The sequence below is a fragment of the Hermetia illucens genome, chromosome 5 (genome assembly GCF_905115235.1).
Source record: "Hermetia illucens chromosome 5, iHerIll2.2.curated.20191125, whole genome shotgun sequence".
Lineage (NCBI taxonomy): Eukaryota > Metazoa > Arthropoda > Insecta > Diptera > Stratiomyidae > Hermetia > Hermetia illucens.
In genome coordinates, this window is record NC_051853.1 from 100,427,107 (window position 1) to 100,444,679 (window position 17,573).

Sequence of the window (17,573 nt, forward strand, 5' to 3'; positions counted from 1 at the left end):
AATCTTGTAGGGTTCTTGGACGGTTCACATAAACACCGGATTTCAAAAAACCCCATAGAAAAAAATCACAAGGGGACAGATCGAGAGAGGGTGCCGGCCATTCCAAATCGCCTCTAATTGAGATAAGGCGCTCTGGAAAGTGTTCCCTCAAAACAGCCATCGATGCTCTTGAAGTGTGTGCTGTTGCACCGTCTTGTTGCAACCAAGTGTCCCCCAAATCCAAATTTTCTAGCCGTGGAAAAAAAAATTCTGTAGCATGTTTACATACCGGCCCGAATTCACTATCACTGTAACCTCATTTTCCTCGAAAAACCGGGGACCAATAATTCCAGCTGTGGAAATTGCACACCACACTGTGACTTTGGGTGAATGCAAAGGCTTTTGATGCGATTGTCGATGGTTAGTGTCAGCCCAGTAGCGCATATTTTGTTTGTTAGCCGACCCACACAATAGCACCCTCGGGAACGACATCAAGAAGAAGCTCACACGCGTTCATCCGAGAATTGAAGTCACGTTCTGAAAGTTCCTGCACTATCGCCATCTTATAGGGATAAAAATGAAGATCATCACGAATAATTCTTCTCACACAACGATCGGATAGTCCAAGGGCAGATGCGTGTTTGCGAGCAGAACGCCGTGGCGATCGCAACATTGACGCTCTCACTGCTTCAATGTTTTCAGGTGTTCTAACGGGCCGAGGGACTCCAGTTCTTCCTTTTGTCGCACTTGCAGTTTGTCTGAATGTAGTGACCCATGTAACAATTGATTTGCGATCTGGGACGGGAGCCAACGAGGCTAAATTAAAGCGATTCCGAAATGCACGCTGTGTTGCAATAACCGAACATCCGCTTGAAAAGTAAACCTCAACGGCAAAGGCACGCTTCTCACTATTCCAACGCATGGTGGCGACTGAACCGTGTCGGGACAAAACTTTACAGTATCCCCTCTTGAACGAGACTACTAGCGCTCCGCTATGACATCAACTAACTGAGTGGCGCGCATTTTAAAAAAGGAAGTTATGCTGCCGCACCCTGTATTATGTAGCTCATTTATGAACCCTTCGGTTCAAAGTAATTAATGTTCCTAAATTTTACAACTTGAACAGCGTATAGTAGCCTACTTTCTACCTTAAATAATTCTACCCCAACTACATGCATTAAAGAATCTGAAAGATAATCATTGAATTGATTTCAATAAGATTCTTTATGCACAGAAAACTTTAAACACGTCGGGAAACCGGAAGCTGGACGCTTCAGGTATGAAAGGTTTTATGTATTTCTTTTATAAAGACATTTGAGTGTGAATTTGTCCCATTAGTATGTAATATGTAATATACGCATATATTATGTGAGAATATACACTTCCAGGTGATATTTACATTCAAAATTTTAAATTTTCAAAGAAGTGACAACTTTGACTTATTATTACTTTGTTAGTAATAGTTCGATTTCTACCAAACTTGGTAGGATCAAGCTCTACGTCATAACCTACTTTACTGCGATTTAAGGGGGGTTCTGCGGCCAATTACTGAAAATTATAGTAATATATTACTTTATTTAAAGGGATATCGATATGGAAGGTATTTCCAAGTCTATCCACTATAGAGTAGCAGACTCTTGATTTTTTCAGATTTTTCGGTTTGGCAGTTTCTAAGAATGGCCCCCTTAAATAAATGATCAATTTTAACCCCCCGCACGCCCCGCCTTTCCAGCAAATGTCAAAACTAAGGCCAGCTCGAAAAGTACTAACCGAGACCTTTCATCTGATACCCCATATGACTAAATTTGGTGAAAAAAAATGTACACCCCGCTTTTTCCTGTGTGTGTAAATTCGACGTAACAGGATGTAACTCACTGTATGCGTGGGCGTTCACAGTTCCCACCTTTCTACCAAATTTGGTGTCAATCGGCGCTACAGTCTCCAAGAAAAATGCGTGTGACGGATAGACAGGCAGACTGACAGACAGATAGACAGACAGAAAAAATTCAGAAGGAGTAAAGTTACGATGCACGGGGACGGGGACGGAACCCCAGTATCGGCGGCTTTTGGGAGTGAGCAAGCGGGCTCTCGGCCATCGGTATCCCTCGACCGCATTGCCTCGGTGGTGGACAAATTGTCCACTGTTGTATCTAATACTACAAGTGTTTTAGATTTGGAGAAGAAGGTGTTCAAACGAAGCACATCTCTGTCAAGAACACCAATTACAAAGGCAAAGAATGATGGGCTTCAAGGGGATAGCTGGCCAAAAAGGCGATTTCGACACCTATCGGATTTGATCAAGAGGTACTCCAGCAGCAGCAAATAGATCCATTCAGGAGAAGTTCATCAATTTTACGATCGCCTCCAACACCAAAGCCGACAAAATAGAAAGTCCATGAGAGCTCAGTAATTAAAAAAGACGAAAGAGTCAGTAAAAGGAGTAATCTGGCCAAGACTCACCGAGAACAGAGCCCTGAGCCAGAAGAACTACCTTTTATGCAGCTTGGGACTAAAATAGTTGAGCTGCCCGAATTCATCAAGCACAAGCACAACGTGCACCAAGCCATTAAGAACATGGTGAGAGCCATCAAGGTGGTTTACAATAGGTCCCAGAAAGAAGTAAGAAAGCCTAAGGAAAAGCCGGACATCCTAGCCCCAACAGTGTCACACGCGACCCAAGTGACACCAAAGCAGAAGGTCATCGATCTTCGATCGAGTAAGCGAGTGCGAGACAAAGAAGGGGAAGCTTCGGGGAATCAACAGGCACCAAAAAGGTGTGGTTTTAGTGGGTAAGAATCCCACACGTTGGCGTATCCAGGCCAGTATCTTTTGAAGATTTCCACCTCCTCAACAAAAAAAAAGACAGACAGGAAGACAAACAGTAAACCGATTTTAATAAGGTTTTGTTTTACACAAAACCAAAGTGGTCATTTAAGTTTTCTTTTCAATTGAATTGTGGGTTCCGGAGAATAGACCTCCGTCTAACCTGATTGGAAAAGAAAGGGATTTCCAGTTGACCCAAAGCTATTTTAACTTCGGCGTTGCAAAGATTTACTTTTCTAGATATTTCTCTCCTAATCAGTCTTCGCCTATGTATAGATTTCAAGCATTACATACATGATTATGTACTTAATTAAGATGACTATTTTAATAAAAAAATTCGGTTTCGAGACTTAACTTTAGAAATACAGATGGACAACAATCGCAGAATGTCGCGATATACGTGAGTCCTAGCTATACTTTCCAACGTATTTATATTGTCTATGGACATCAGAACTGTACAAGTGCCATTCGGCAACTTTGCAAAGCAAAGCCATGAATGTGAGCCAAAGATCGAATTTCAACTTATATGTGAAATCTTGTGGGCCATAAATTTCACCAGGGACAACAGCAGCATATATCTTTGTCGACTGTCCAAATGTCGACTTTAGCCACCTTCGAAGTAAAATTTATATATACACTCGACTCTATGCAGTTCCTTATTTGGGATATCACATTTGTAAGCTCGAATATACACGACCATGTTATATGCATCTATGTACCTATAAAAGGTGAAGTTCCAGAAATTCCATCGAAAACTGGGCAACGAGTCTGCCTTAGCAGACATCAATTTCGTTATGTACATTTCGGAATGGTCACTTTTCATGATATGTCAGGATAAATGACAAGTCAGTCGTTGTAAGTGGAAAATATTTTCATCAAAGACTTCATACATAATTCGGAGATATACTTTATATTTCCACCAATTATATCAAATCATTGTATGTGCGTATTTTATACAAGCGTTCCAGCTTCTATTCACTTCCACTACGTGAAAAAGTATATGGGCCAGACAATGTCAGATTAAAGCGCCTCTGCGCATAGAGTGAACTCCCGTGGTGGATTAAACATAATTTACACATTCCCAATGCCTAGCCGAGGAAACAAGATAAAGCGTCCTCTGGGGACTAATCGAGTCCCAAAACAATTTTGACCCGTGGAGTTCTTATAAAAATAAATCCGAAATTCAATACGATGCATGCTATTCGTATTATAATGAAGTTGACAGAGGGATTAAATTATGAATGCCTCTTCAGGAAATGGGAAATATTAGAAGGATTTAATGCACCTTTAATTTAGACGAACCAGCGGATTAGTAGGTGGAAAAAATCTGTTTATAAGAGGGGCGCACACTGCTTCTTCACAACTAAAGTAATAGATAATCTATTAGATTGTATCTTTCCATGGAAATACTGGCCTTCAAAGCTGGGAAGCCCCGAAGTAAAGAAATTTGGTTTGGACGCAATTACGCCTGAGTGTGTTAGCATTAATAAAGAGAATTACTTTATCAGATCTAAATTTTGTTCTCGAGAGCCTCCCTGTAAAGTTATCATTCAATCTAACTATTCGTATTGTCTTTTTTCGCAACTTGTCTGGAGAAATGATAACCACCACATGTTGCGTTCATCTTTATCTTTCCAATTGCCATCCCCAACATATTGTATCTGTTGTTTGCATGCTAACGATCCCATAAAAACCAGAAACATGACTGTCTGATATACTCAGATTGGACAGTAGAATGAAATTTCAAATTTTACGAGCTGTATCTGGAGTGCTTTCGGTGTTATAAGAAATTCATAAGTATGATGCTAAACATTTATTAGTGGCCATTAAATTAAACAGTCATCACATTTAATTGCCGTCATTTTTTGTTACTTCAAAGCCTTTGTAGTGCCTCCGCGAAATTCACTCAAGTAAAATGGGGTAGTTTGGTTTCGCAGTAATGTGAGATGACAGGAAGAAGGAAGTGGCATACGCAGAACAAACAGCGTTAAATTTAATTGAATATGTAATACAAACAAACAAGTGGCACCGAAAGTGGGGGAGTCGATTTTTTATTTTCGGAGCTATGTTAAAGGACCGAATGAAAACAATTGAGTTTAAGTAGTTTGAAGTAATGGCTACGATTAAGTATCTTCTCCTTCTTGGGTTTTATAGTTATTATAAAAATTTATTCCGTTCTAGATATATCTGCCCTGCGTCGCTTTTGAGTGAATTGGATGAAGGTCCGATTATATACAAATCTGGAGGAAATATAGATGTTCCTGAGCCAATATGTTTTGCTCCAATGGTTTTCTTTTAGTTATGATTGGATAGGAAATTCATTTTTAGGGTTTTGTGTGAAATAAGATCTTATTAAATATCAATATCTATCTGTCTGCCTGTCTATCTGCTGAACCTAATGTTACAAAATTTAGTGAGAAGGTGAGTTCTGTGAATCCCTTTACATAGAGGAAAGCGGAGCCATTTTCTGTTGAGTTTAAGGGGTCTCCCCATACATGCGGCCTCAAAATATCCCATTCTGATATCTGCTCATATGGAGTTAGCACATTACCATATTTAAGAAATTTTCCCGGAACCCACCTTAGGTTCATCCTAGAAGCACAAAATTTGACGCAGTATAAGCGATAAGAGAGCATACCACTCTGAAAAGTTTAAAGTAAATCGCACTATTATTAACAAAGTGGATGGTCACAATTTGCTATTTCAGGTCAATTTATTGTGTTCTAAAACGTGTATGGCGTCATCTTCAAATAAAGTGATCGTAAAGGGCTGCGAGTTACAAGCTTTCGTTTTTAAGATTTTGTCTAAAACAAAACCATATTAAAATCGGTTTACTGTCTCTCTGTCTGTCTGACCGTCCGTTTGTCTGTCTATCCCCCTGCTTTGTAATGGTAGGTGGACAGCTTCAAATGCTACCGATGATTTTGTCATACGGTTATGTGGGACTTTTGCCAATTAAAACCACCTCCGTCTCCATCCACTTTCCCCGCGGGACAGCCGTATGGTGCTACGTTGGGGGCTTGGGTCAGCATTTAACCGTTATTGGTGGTGATTATCTCCCTATTGTTCTTCCTTCTAAACTTCTCTTGGGGTAGTATTCCGCTAATATTCTTTATTGGTTGTTCCAGCACTTCCCACACGTCAATCGAACCCAACATATTTTTCACAATGTTTTCCGCTGATAAGGGGATATTGGCTACCGCTTCCATTTCCATGCTGTATGATACTGACCAACTCGGTGAATCGATAACCACCATGTGCGCCTAGAAACTTTGTCAACTCATAGCCTACGTTACCATGCCTCCGTTTAGTCGGACTTTCGACATTCGGTATTAACCTATAAGTCCAGCGTCCTTTTCCGACATTTCTGTCATTTTGCGATTAATAGGGTTTCAATCTTCAAGATATCGATAGGCATACATACATATTGCGTCGTCGGGTGTCGTTCGGTAAGCGCAGTATGATCGGAGGACACTAAGTTGATAAGCTGCTGCTATTTTTCTTCTATTACTGATATCACCTAGGGCGGTTGTCCACACGCGTGCTGCGACAATAAAGTCGAAGTAACCATTCTTGAAATGTTATAGTCGCATATTGTTGATGTTGCTTAAAGTTCGACTTCTGATCGAAAATCACCCCATGATATTTAAGAGCAAGCTGGGAATATATAATTTCGTCCCCGATTTTAATCCTCGAACACGTATTCCTTCTGCGATTAGTGATCAATAATAATTTTGTTTTGTTCTCTGCGAGTGGTAGTCCAGCATTTTCCTACCACAACTTTATCTGCGATTTTGTTACGTTTGAGTATACTTCGACGTCGTCAATGTGGCTTGCTACGATTGCAATTACGATGTCATCTGTGAATCCAGTATAGGTAAAACTGGCAGGGAGACACAAAATTAGCATTCCATTATACATTATGTTCCGCAGTAAAGACCTGAGAATTGATCCTTGTGGTACATCACAGATTGTTCGGTACTCTTTAGGGTCCTCATCTGGGTCGCAATAAAACCGACTTTCTATCAAAAACTGGACAACAATAAGTATAAAGTAGGTAAATTGCCCCCCTGATAGGCTGCCGTTTTTTTCCGTGATTGGTAGTAATCTATTATAGATTATTCGCGCGAAAAGGTTACCGATGGAATTTAAGATGCATATTTTCTTATATGACGAAGGTTCGCCTAGTGGCTTGTTTGGCTTCGGGATGAGTATCAATTTTTGTTTCCTCCACTGTGCAGGGAAGATTCCCTCTCTCGAGTAAGCATCAAATACTTGTACGAACATTTTTGGTACTACCGCTACTGCCAATTAAATAGCAATGTTCTACATGCCGCTCTATATGTTCTTTACCTGACTTTCATTATTCTTGACCGCTTCCAATATTTCTTCATCGCTTATCTCTGGTACTTCATGGAGGTTGATTCAAATGGTCGGAAGGTCATCGTTAACGTTCTGAGTCTTTCAGCGTCTTTGCACTTGTAAACGGTCGGCAACGCTTTCCCTTGACTGATGCCATAATTGTCTTGTGTGCGCGACGAATGGTCAGAGTCAGTTTCCCTGCAGAGCTGCTTGATATGCAAGGTTCTACTCCTTCCCATAGCGGTTTGGATTTTTTTCCTGACAACCTGGTATGTTTGGTGAAGCTCCTCTTGCCGCGTTGACATCACCTTCTCGCATTAAAGCATTCTTTGCGATATTCATTGATTTCAGCTTTCCACCACAAATTCGTTCTTCGCTTCGAGGATCCGGGATGGAAGCGTCACAAACCAACTGCAATCGTTCCAGAATCTGTTCAGTCATATCCATGTCATTCCCAGACCTTTGTACCTTGCAGCAATACCTCTGAAAATGTTTCTTCATCTAGGGTTTTAAAAGTCCATTCCACATGAATGGAGTTTTGCGTTGCTTTGGTCTAATGGTGCACCCCATTTGAAAGATAATCATTTGAAGGTCGCTATACGTGTAATGCTCGCTAGCATGCCATTGAAGATCCTTAGCTGGCTCTCTGTCTGTCACACATATTGTCTACGGTTACTCCTATTGATATGATTGGTTGAGAGGTACGACCTGTGAACGTTGAGTTTCAGTGGGTTCCCATACATGCAAAAGGGGATGTTCATTTTTTTTCACTGAATATAGTCATGTGGGGTGCCAAATGAAAGTCCTCGATTAATACTTTCGGAATTAATTAATTTGCAGATTTGTTGCAAACCGGAGGATTGCGGGGGTCCGAAAAGACTCAGTTACTTCAAGGACCGGTTCTCAGAAAATACTCAACCCAAATATCTGAAAAAAATATAGTGGTCCATGCAGATAACATCTGAAAACACTCTTCATACTTACACCTTTTTAAATTAATTTAATAATAGTATATAACCGTATTTATTATAACTAGATTTTTTTAAAAATTGCCCCCTCTTTAGTTTATCGTAGAATCAGCATTTTGCAATAACCGAGGTTATACTATAAAGCAGCAAGTTTGGTGGAAAGCGCACTTATAACTGTCAGAGTTATAATAGGTTAAAGTTGTCATTTTTGTGCCAATTTCTCGCATTCTAGGACTTTGAACGTTAGTATCATACTAAAGTGGATGGTTTGATAATAAACATTACGAGCTAAACTATACACAAAATCTTTTATACCCGAAGCGTTTAGCTTCCGGTTTCCCGAATGGTGTAATTGTAATATATTATTTAATATAATGCATAATAATGGTAAAATTTCCATCAAACTTTCCATATTATGGTCTATGATGTTGCATAAGTGAATCTGATGTACTTAAGGAGGGACCGCGGTAAATTTACAAAACATAGTAACATCCAATTATTATTCTTATCCGGTTCAGTGTTGAGACTACCTTGAAACTTAAATTTTACATGGTAGGTGGTAGGTATCCCTTTCCTAAGCAATGCTCTAATGAGAAAACCTGGTGTTTAAGTTTCCCATAATAGCAACATTGCCCGGAAATGCGTGGAGAGGAAGGTGAATTATGGGCCATTGCCTTGCGAAACAGCAAAAAATTGAAGTCCACGGATTCTCCACAGCCTGGTCCGAATCATGTAGAATGATTTTTTGTGGACTTTTTCGATAACTTTCAATCGAAAATCACCACCGAAGCTGAGGAGGTTTAAATAGGTAGGATCTCCCAAGCCTAATTGCTTTGCACTTAGGGGTAGTGCCACTTAAAATAATCCTAATAACCCCTAACCCCTTCCAGCCCGACCGCAGTTCCACATCCTTCTCACGGTTCTCAACGCTTCTCAATTGTAATACCAAATCGTTTTGTGAACGTACTAGTTAAATCCTTACGTTTTTTATTCATAGCAGTCGTCTCTCGAGGTTGACGACAGTTCAGGATACACAGTAAGACACGCGAAAACTATTCTTCCTGGATATCCGCGACCACAATCGATATGAAAAATCTTCCGACCATCGAATTATTTTCCAGAATATGTGTTGCAAATCCCACAAAAAGTTTTATCATTTGTCTAATGAATGCTGGTGCTCAGAGGTTTCGGCGAGGAAGATGGGGCGGCAACCCTATCGGCCAAACCAAACCAAGTGGCCGAGGAGAACCTCTATAGTGGTGGCACCGAGAGACGCTGTAATCACTTTGGTTTGCCGGCCATGATTCAGTAGGCGAATGCTCCAAAGGCCTAATCAGGGCGATCAGACCCGAGTCTGCACGGGGACTCATCTGAAGTGGCAAATTGGTCACGAAACCTTACCAGGGGTATACTGGCACCATGGGAACCGGGAAAGCCCCTGGACTCACATATTTCGGGTGAACTCCTGTTGTATGTGAGGACAGCTCGGTTATTTGCTGTTGGCCCCCCTAGTGGGAGTTTCATGGTGGTTGTGGTTATGCTCAAGCGAGAAGAGACCTTCGGGCCTCGACGTGGTGTTGCGTATCAACACGGGTGCCGTACTCCATAATTCGGTAGAGATTTAGGTAATTCTTGCATCCACCAGTATGAATGCTAAGCCATGCACTTGGTATAGACTGGTACCGCTGTTGCTGTCACAAAATCAATCCGTGTCTGAAGAGGACCGTAGGATTAAGTGTCAAGACAGGTACCTACGTTAAACACCAAGGACTTCACTGTCTAATGAATTCTATACGATTGCTGGCTGCTCTTCAGTGTACGCCTGTTCATGCTCTTTAAAGTAATTTCACGATCGCTCATTTGATAGTATTCGACATTTTGAGCAACACATGCAAATAAATATTCCTATATTGCCTATGCTGGCTTGTTTAAGCAAAATGCATCCAATTCCGCATTAACGTGGAAATGCACATAGCATTGCAATGCTGAAATATGAAAGCAACAATGGTTATTTTTAGTTTTAAGATTAAATAGCTCTGTGTAAAAATTTTTAAGTAAACTTTTTATTTCAAATTATTTATGATCGTTTGAATCATTTGAACTAAAGATTAAAGGGTGTTATAATAGTATTTAATACTGTGCAGAATTGGATAATAACAAGTCGAAAACCGGAGGCTTTGCGCTTCCGGCATGAAAGGTTTTCTTGATTTTTGATATGAGAATATTTGGGTATACGACGGTTCCATTTATAAACAGCGCGTAGTGAATACACGTTAATATACCCGATATTCAATTCGATATTGTACTGGCATTTTATCTCTTAGGAAGCAGTAAATCTCAACTTCGGTAATAATGAAACGGTTTCTAGCACGATGCTTCATATTGTCGCGAATATTAGGGAAAGTTTTCTGGATCTAAAATGAATTTGAAGAGGTCTCTCGTAGATTTCAAAAAGAAAATAATGTGAGTTGGGGGTTAAGAAAATCTTTTTTGATTATTTGTCGGAAGAGGGGACTAAAAGGGATGGAAATTTTTGGGCTAATAACCGGCAAATTTTGAAACTCCATTGCAACGACGTCTCGGATAGAAACTGACATCATGGCAAAGACCTTTGACTATCGAAAACGGACTATGATTGGTTGTTGGAATGTGCGCACACTTTTCGACAACGATAGCGAGGGTTCTCAGAATGCTCGCTTTTGCCAACTCGAACGTAAATTCTTACGATATAAGTTAGCGAGTTTAAGCGACCTAAGTTAGTGGGACTTTGAAAAGTGCTTCCCCCAATCTTTCGACAATGTATTTTTGTGCCCTGCAAACAATGTGGTTGCAGACACATCCAGGGTCGGGTTGATTATGACGTCTACCGAAAAGCACGCTCTCTTGACCTGGTAGCCGTTCGGTATCTGACAGACTTCTGTCCTCCACATTCCGATCCATCGATGGAAACTTTGGATATAGTGCAGAAGGATGCTTTCTATGACATTATGATCGTGATAGGTGATCTGAATGCCAAGACCAAGCTCTAACAATACCTTGTTCGGACATGTGATCATGTGACATCGTCGGTAATGATCGGGCGTTCGTAGATTTCTGCAACATGCTCCACCTCGTCATTGGTAGCACATTGTTCGAGCACAGAGCTTGCCAAAAAGTCAGTTGGGTTTCATCTGGCCGATACCGTGCAAGCAATCAGATCGACCACTTCGCGATCAGCAGTAGATTTAGAAGTTTTCTCTTGGATGTACGTATCGAAAATGTCACTGACATCCGCTTGGAAAGGGATCACCATCTGATGGTGGCATTTCTTGCAACTGCGACTTATTAGATTCAACATGGAATTCTTGTATGATTCATCTGTTACTGTACAGTAGGAGTCGGACGGCAGATATACTGAGAAAATCGACGAGGGTTTGGTGGCCAGCTAAAACTCTCTTTTTTCGGGTTCAACATAGCTCGTCGGCGAAGTTATAAAGGATTGTCATAGATTCTGGCTGACTGTGGAATCGTGGAAGCAGATTAATGCACGGAAGGGATAGTAGGCTATACTGACCGTTACGAGTGATGGCGGGAAGGCGTGCTCGAACTCAAACAAGGAGAGAAATTCCGGAAGATTCGCCGCAGTGTGTGCCGTGACAAGAGAAAATTTACTATTGCGGTGATGAGGAAAGCGGAAGGCGCTGAGGAACGCGATGATTCCAAAGGCGTATATGGCATCACAGAAGAGCTTGTGGTCGTAAATCTTTCGATTGTCCTGTATATGATGTTTATGGTGGACTTTCATCCATGGTAACAAACAACTGAAAAGGTGGAAAGAACACTTCATCACGTTCTTACTCGTATCATATCCGGTGGAGTTCCTCTTCTGAATGAAATGGTTGGTCACCGTAACATGAGGATGCGGACTGTTCGCCCAAGCAGGAAGGGAATCATTTCGACCATCAAAGGGATTGAAGCCGCTGGGTTTCGGTGTCTCCACGCAGAGCTGCAATTGGTGCAGATCTATCACTTTCACTAGTACGGAAATCCTGGAAACCCAGACCTTTCCCAGAGATTGGAAGGTGGGGATTGTAGTTAAGATTCCAAAAAAGGGCACTCATCTTGAGTGTGACAATTGGAACAATCCCGGAACGCATCAAAGAACATCTCGAAGCTTGATCGACAGAGAGGAGGCCGGTTTCTGCTTAAGATCCTCGGGTAAAATATCGAATAATTTTGAGGTTGAAAACGAAGTCCGCCAGGATTGCATCTTGTCACGGATATTATTTCTTCTTGTTATCGGTAACGTTCTTCATGCATGTGCTGGCTCTGGATTTGGAAAGAGAGGAAAAACCAAGGTTTTCAGTCTGATGGATCATCCCAACCCCCACCCCCTCCTAACTGTATTAATGGCCGGAGCATCGAATGCGTCGAAAAATTTGTATATCTAGGAAGCCTCTGCCGATGATGGCATCGTGCTGATGCTACCCAACACATTAACAGCGCTACATCCGGTTTCGTAGACTTGTGTAAATTCTGAAAATGTAGTTATCTCAACACCAAGATCAAATGGGGCCTGTTCTTTCTGTGTTGCTCTCTAGGAGTAGCGCGTGTAAAGTTAACTGCACTGCCTCGAGAATGCTTCATGCATTCGTCAACACCCGTCTGCGTCCTATCATCGGAGTACGCTGGCCTGATATTATCTCAACCAAAGAACTTGGTCCACGCACAGGCTTGGTACTCGAACGCTCTGTGAAAACCAATTTAATAAAGCTTCGCTTGCGACAAAGCCTTAGAAAGGATAAAAAATACTACATGATAGGTAAAGTCCGCGTACAATCAAATCAAAAATGTCAAGCGATGACGGCTTTACGGTTTCTTACCAGGACAGAGGCCCTGGGAGCAGCAGATGTTGAGTGCTCCTTTATGTAATTCGTAGAACACGACATGACTACGAATTATATTGAGCGCAAATCCGCCTTATTGACCAAAGCTTGGCCAGAGCTGAAAAGATTTTTTGAGAATGATGGGGTCCTAAGTCCGCATCAACTTAATGCTGAACCGGACCAAATCGGGAGCAACTTACTCCCTCCTTCCTGGTCCACGGACCCCTCGCTTAGGGCTTGCACCCAAACTTTTCAAAAATGAAGAATGAAACCGTCATCGCTTGACATTTTTGAATAGTTTGGGTGCAAGCCCTAAGCGAGGGGTCCGTGGACCAGGAAAGAGGGAGTAAGTTGCTCCCCATTTGGTCCGGTCCATCATTAAGTTGATGCGGACTTAGGACCCCATCATTCTCAAAAAAATCAAATCAATTTTTCCGGCAGCCGAGTATAAGCCAATGAAGAACCAAACGAATCGGGGGATGCTACTTCTCTACTAGAGATTGTTTTCTAGGTCCCGGTTATAGCCTTTCAGAAAAATTATCAGAAGATTTTTCAGAACGCTATAAAGGATAAATTTTATCAAATATGTCTTGTTAGATTTGTATAAACTTATGTGGATTTCAATACGGTAACGATTCCAGTCAAAGAAATTTCCAAACCTATCAATAGTAGTCCAATAGACCCATTTTAGTTCTTCCCTGACAGAAAAATGGTTCACCAGTCAGGGAAAAATTAAAATAGGTTTACGTGCTACTACAGGTTTTTTTTTGCTTCGGGCGTTACCACATCAAAATCTGGATATTTTAATTCATATCTAACAAGGCATACTCAGTTAAATTTAGCTTTTATTCCGTGTTGAAAAATCTGGTGGTCATTTCTCTGAAACCTTATAACCCGCTCTTTCTATAAATGCAAATTAAATAATCACTTTTCTGTTTTTCTTTTTCTTAATAAGATTAAGATTTCAGTTCATTCTTATTACTCCATGATTAAACGTTATACTAAAATGAGGATTGCAATAAGAACCCATATTGAATCAATTCTGAGTTGTCTATCATCTATTAGAGAATGTATTGTTGTATCAAACGTCAATTGCGTTCTACTATTTTGTTGAAGATTTTGTCTTATCCAAATAACGGCGGAACCATGGCCATAGGGCATTGTTTTCAATGAATCTTGCTCTATCGAAGTGAGCACTTTGGCTCACACTTTATTGTACCTGTACACAATGTGAGTTCTTTGAAATTAGATACCAATCTCAAACTGTGCCTGGAATCGCAAATGTGACCTAATTATCAATCAAATGTTGCGAAGCATTCGAGCCCATGTATTTTCTCACTTCTTGACAGATCAATTAACCCAAAAAATCTGAGGTCGCACGGGCGTATCTTCACATGCCACCTCGATAATCATCAATAAAGAGCTTAAATACATATCAGTAAAATTTACCACCATTCTTTTTTGTTCATTACAGAAATGGGCCAAAGAAAGAGGTCGATTCGGAATTTGATATTTCTTCAAGCGCAGCCGCTGTCTGTGGCTGCGGAAAGCCCATGATTAGATAGGTGCGTATTAGACACCTCCAACGGTAGCAGTCCATTTATCCAGGCGATACAATTTGCTCAGCAAATTACCAATAATGGTATTTTTTGCAAGAAATTTTCTACAAAAGCTTGTGGAGAACGGAAGGCTATTATATGAACCTCAATGGAATTGGCGGTTTCGATGCAAGAACCAAAGAAATCCGTTAGAAATCAAACATATCCGACAAAAGAACTTTTCAATTAAGAAGCAATGGTGTTCACGCCAACTGTAATTATCAGGTGGCTGGAAGTGGCTAATTATTCTAGCCGCAAAGTGCAGAAATATATAGGTTAGTTGCTGGATATAGCTCTAAGAAAGATTACATCATACCAAAGTAAGCAATAAAAGATTCGAAAAGTGGAAGCTGGGAACTTACGCAAGGAAGTCGTATAACTTTTTTCTGCAAATGCAGTTATGGACTATGCGAGATGGCGTTGAACTACATCACATTTCGGTAATAAATGTTCCCTTTCAGCTCAAAAATATTTCATATTAAAATTATCCATAAAATACACACATGTTTTCAACTCCCATTGTTTAGAGCACCGCAATTAGTATAAGGTCTACTAACAAGAACTTTGTTTTTTAATAAATGTGTAATTATCCTTTTGATATGAACACAGCAGATTCTTTACCATTTGTTATAAGTTTAATTTCAATTAATTTGAATAATTAACTTTAAAGTCTTTCCTTTTACGGCCTCTTTTGGATGATTGTTATTGGACAGAACCAAATTTAATGGGCGTTTGATATCGCGAAGAGGTGCACTAGATCCCGCGGTTAGAAATTCTCCAATCGGAACATCTACAAGTCAGAACGAATCTTTCAAATTCTTTCAACAGAATGATTATCTTGGAAATACAATTTTGGAAGTGATAAAACTGTAATACTAGTCATTTATGTAGTTGTAGTAAAATAGTATAAAAGGAAAGCATATGTTAAGGTTATAATAATAATATTGTCAAGGTAAATCCCACTAAAACAACTATTGTCCCCCTTTACTGGTTATAGTATAACTATCAACTCTAGCATGTCGTTTAAACCTATAACCAACAGAAATTTCATTATGTTCCCCATTTCAAAGTGTTTGAACATGGTATCTGGTATTAAGTATTCTCCAAGGTGCTTGAACCTACTTTGTACAAGTGCCGGATAATGTCCCAGAACATGTGTGGGCAACATCACTCTCCTCACAGAATCTACAGACAGTGTGCGGATACAGCTTTCCCGGATAGTTTAGCCTGCAGTTACCAGTGCGTATTCCCATTATAATCCGGGAGGTTTCTTAGCAAGTTTTAAACAATCTTTGGAGCGTTTGGATTCGTATCCCTCATAAGCAACCTAGACTCTTCCATTTTTGGTAGATTCGCCCAGTAAACTTCCCTCTGCCATTCCTCTTCATTTTTTAAGGTCGTAGTCATGAACTGACTCCCGACTCCCCAATATGGCCTGGAACCCAGAGTATCTCGACCTTATTGTGTCAACCGAGCCTGTTCAGTTTGTTCCCACACCCGTTTGGAATTTACCTGGTAGGACCTAAGTGCTAAGGCTATCGTCTAGCAATATTCTGCCCCTTATAGTTCCTTTTCAGATCGAAAGAAGCACATCGGTCTATGGCGTATATTTCGGCCTCAAATATGCGGTTGTGTTCTCCCATTGATTCAAAGTGCGTGTTCCTTGGACCAATGATACCAGCACCTGTTCCCTTTGACGTAAATAATCCGTCAGTTTGCCAAGGAATCAGTTGCGGGTTTAAGACGCATGTGAATGTCACGCTCCCCCAGTTTGCCCTGTTACTCCAAAGTGTTTCAAACTCCTTATTGAAGTGAAACCTTGTTGTTATGTTATCCCTTGGTATCAGTAATTCGGGATTCCGTCGAGAAAGAGTATCAATTTTCCTTCGATTTAGGCAGCTCTCCGCCTCACTGCTACTCCCGGACATTCTGAACATCGCCATCCTTACCTGCATCGGTATGCGCCTCTATGGATGTCATTGGGAAAGCTCTCATTTCAAGTTTGTGGAACTCCCTGGCTGTTCTACTGAGTTCCGTTCTGTTAGCCCAGATCACCCCACAAGTAATCATTGGCCGTACTATTACAGTGTAATCCAGTGCAGAATTTTTGGGATGCATCTCCATTTTTTTCCTCTTATGTATTTCCATGCTATGTCATCAAATGGCGCTTATGTGATCAAGCCTGCGCTTCCTAGTAAGTGGTACTAGATTAGCCTTAGCTTGATTGATGCGCCGTCTCGCACCAGTTACTAGTGATTCGAAATCCGGTGTGGAGTCTATCACAGGTAGGTATCCTCATATTTGCCCCCATAAATTAAAACAATATCATCAGCGTAACCCGGGACCTGTATTCCAGTATTTATTAGCTCTGGCAGGAGTTCATCTATTAACATGCTCCATATTAATGGTAATAATACCGCACCTTGTGGAGAACCTTAAGCTGTGTACATGACAATTGAATTTGCATCTGTCGGCACACCTATTTAGCTACTTTCTATCGGCTTCGGCTTCATTCGATCGATCCAAAAGGCCAGGATGTCTCTCTCCCTTGCGAATTAGAGCATGGCCTATCTCAGAATACTATGTGTTATCGAACGCTCCTTCGATGTCCAAAAATGCATACAGTGCTATTTTGTTTGTTTCTATGGTATCCCGTATATATCTGACAGCTGATACAGGGCAGTTTCATTGGTCGTCCTGCCCGGTAAGCGTGGTGGCATGGATGTGTCCACGACCCTCTCAACCATTTTAGATACGAACGATGTTAAGCACCTTGGTCTAAAAGATTTAGGGTAAAAAGGGTCCTATTTAGCCGCTTCCGGAATAAAGGATTTTTTTGCCCTTACCATGTTCTTCGTATATATTCCAAGGAGAGATCCTAGGATGGCTTCTATGACTTTCTGGAGTAGTGTTGGGAAAATGCCATCTACTCCGGATGACTTCAGTGGTTTAAAAGTTCCCACTGCTTATCTTACTCT